This window comes from Bison bison, unplaced genomic scaffold (genome assembly GCF_000754665.1).
Source record: "Bison bison bison isolate TAMUID 2011002044 unplaced genomic scaffold, Bison_UMD1.0 scf7180017864352, whole genome shotgun sequence".
In the NCBI taxonomy this organism is placed as follows: domain Eukaryota; kingdom Metazoa; phylum Chordata; class Mammalia; order Artiodactyla; family Bovidae; genus Bison; species Bison bison.
In genome coordinates this window covers 6496052-6499276 of record NW_011494924.1, presented here as the reverse complement: position 1 = coordinate 6499276, position 3225 = coordinate 6496052, and positions in this window count along the sequence as shown.

Below are 3225 nucleotides of genomic sequence, written 5' to 3'. Positions count from 1 at the left end.
GGTTTTGATTTGCATTTCTCTGATAATGAGTGATGTTGAGCATCTTTTCATGTGTTTGTTAGCCATCTGTATGTCTTCTTTGGAGAAATGTGTAGTTCTTTGGCCCATTTTTTGATTGGGTCATTTATTTTTCTGGAGTTGAGCTGTAGGAGTTGAACAAGCCAAATTTTGAACAATACAAAAGAAGTATTTGTGATGGATATATAAAGCATCTAGAGAAATAATAAAATGAGTCATATAGCCTGAAACTGTTAGCTTAGGAGACAGATTTTCTCTGAGAATTTTTAAGTCCCTGTGTTATTTTTCCAGATTTTATCATTCTTTCCCTACCAGGTCTGGGTAAACATAATCCCAAAGTTCCAGTGTTTACTCACTTTCGTTCCATTTTCAGTTTTAGATTTGTGTAAGAATCTGTAAGTTACATACGAATCAGTATTTTATGTCTTTGAAATTTATCTAAGGGGTTTATTCTGTTTATACTTTCTTCTGTGTTATTTTTAAATTCAGCATTCAGTTCAGTTCAGTCGCTCAGTCGTGTCCAACTCTTCATGACCCCATGAATCGCAGCCCGCCAGGCCTCCCTGTCCATCACCAACTCTAAGAGTTCACTCAGACTCATGTCCATTGAGTCAGTGATGCCATCCAGCCATCTCATCCTCTGTCGTCCCCTTCTCCTCCTGCCCCCAATCCCTTCCACAGCATCAGAGTGTTTTCCAATGAGTCAACTCTTCGCATGAGATGGTCAAAGTACTGGAGTTTCAGCTTTAGCAACATTTCTTCCAAAGAAATCCCAGGGCTGATCTCCTTCAGAATGGACTGGTTGGATCTCCTTGCAGTCCAAGGGACTCTATTATTCAGCATTATATCTGTGATAATAATTTATTATTATTTCATATAATAATTTAAATGATAATACTTTATTATTATTGTTTTTGCAGATAATTTCATATAATTCACTTTTGCTAATGTGTGCATCCCTGCTCATTCCCTCAGTCATGTCTGACTCTTTGTGACCCCATGGACTGTAGCCCACCAGGTTCCTCTGTCCCTGGCATTTTTCAGGCAAGAATCCTGGAGTGGGTTGCCATGTCCTCCTCCTGGGGATCTTCCCGACCCAGGATTCTAGCCTGAATATCCTGTGTCTCCTGCAAAGCAGGCGGATTCTTTACCTGCTAACCCATCACTAATATATAAGGTTCTATTTATTATTAATAGTTTGTCAGAATTTATTATCCATTCTGAGTTAATGTCCACTAGTTTTCTCCTCTAGATTTTGGTGCTAGTACAAACAGGACTGCATTCTTATACCTTTCTTTACATACCAGGGTATAATGTTTCCCTATGCCTGCATATATAAAAATTGAGCCTTAGGGTCACCACGTGAACTTTACAGACTAAGACAAAATGCTTTCCAAATTAGGCCAAATAAATAATCCCAGCAACTGTTGTGTGTTTTCTCGGGTTGCACATCTAAAATTCAATTGGTACTATTCTTTCTCAGTTTTAAAATTGCTGGCTGTGCCAGGTGGCATGTGGTTTACTAGTACCCTGAACAGGGCTAGAACCAGCGCCCTCTGCAGGGAAGCCCAGCATCTGAACCACTAGACCTCCATGGAAGTCCTGGCACTGAATGTTCGTTAACCTTTGCTAGTCTATTAGGATAAAATAGCATATCACTCTAGTTTTAGTTTGCATTTGTATGATTTTTCAGTTTAGTTCAGTTCAGTCACTCAGTCGTGTCCAACATTTTGTGATCCCATGGACTGTAGCACACCAGGCATCACTGTCCGTCACCAACTCCCAAAGCTTGCCATCGACTTGGTGATTCCATCCAACCATCTCATACTCTGTCACCCACTTCTCCTGCCTTCAATCTTTCCCAGGAACAGGGTCCTTTCCAATGAGTCAGGGCTTCATATCAGGTGATCAAAGTATTGGAGCTTTAGCTTCAGCATCAGTCCTTCCAATGAATATTCAGAACTGATTTCCTCTAGGATTGACTGGTTTCATCTCCTTGCAGTCCAAGAGGCTCTCCAGCACCACAAGAGTCTTCTCCAACACCACAATTCAGAAGCATCAATTCTTTGGTTCTCAGCTTCATTTATGGTCCAACTCTCACATCCACACATGACTACTGGAAAAACCATAGTTTTGACTGGACAGACCTTTATCAGCAATGTCTCTGCTTTTTAATATGCTATAGGTTTGTCATAGCTTTGCTTTCAAGGAGCAAACATCTTTTAATTTCATGCCTGCAGTCACCATCTGCAGTGATTTGGGAGCCCAAGAAAATAAAACCTTTCATTGTTTCCAATTTCTCCTCATCTATTTGCCATGAAATAATGGGATTGGATGCTATGATCGTATGATTAAAAACTAAGAAGCCAAGCTTGAAGAACTTAAAAAGACCTCAGTAAAATAGCAAGGAGGGACTTTTAGGGGAGGGAGAAGTATTCTGTGTCTTGATTGTCATGCCATCTATCGATACAGGTGCAAAATCTCGTCAAAAAGTATTGAAACATATACTCAAATTGGGTGCATTTTATTGCAGAGTTGTTGCTTTTAAAGCTTGTGTAATCATAGTATTCAGGACCTAGGGAGTTGCTGAGATTCTTGCTCAGCTCCTCTGGCAGGGACAGCGGAGAGAAGCAGCCATGAACCCCTAAGGAGTCCCTGGGTCTGGATCAATGAATGTGCTGAGCAAGGTGATCAGGGTGCCTCTGCTGATTATTTCTGAAGGCACAGTTTTGCCAAGTGAAAAGCTCAAAATTACACGTCTTAATAAAGATTGTTAGGAACCCAGGAAGGTCACATCCTGTGTCTCTTTTGCCAGATACCCTGCAAACTAGGGAATCTGAGTCCCCTTACAGCTTTCTTTCCCACCCTTGGATTTTTGTTCCCACCAGCTGTTTTCCACTTCCCCTTCTGCTCATCCTGTGTGGCCATTTACAGTTTTTTCCTTCTGCTTTATGCTCTTTCAAGGTGGATTTCTGTTAGTTCCTACCCTCCTACGACACCACTGATTTCCTGAGCTGGGTCCACGGTGAGTTTGTGCTCTAAGAAGAGCTGACGCGCAGCACTGTGGACTGGCTGCTGGCACAGAAATACAGAGCCGAGTCCGCTGCCTCGGTGGAGTTGATTTCCAGGCTGCAGGGCGAGTTTTGGGGCCACGGAGCCAAAAACAGCTGTTGAAATACTTCTGTATCTTCCACAATGTCTTGATTC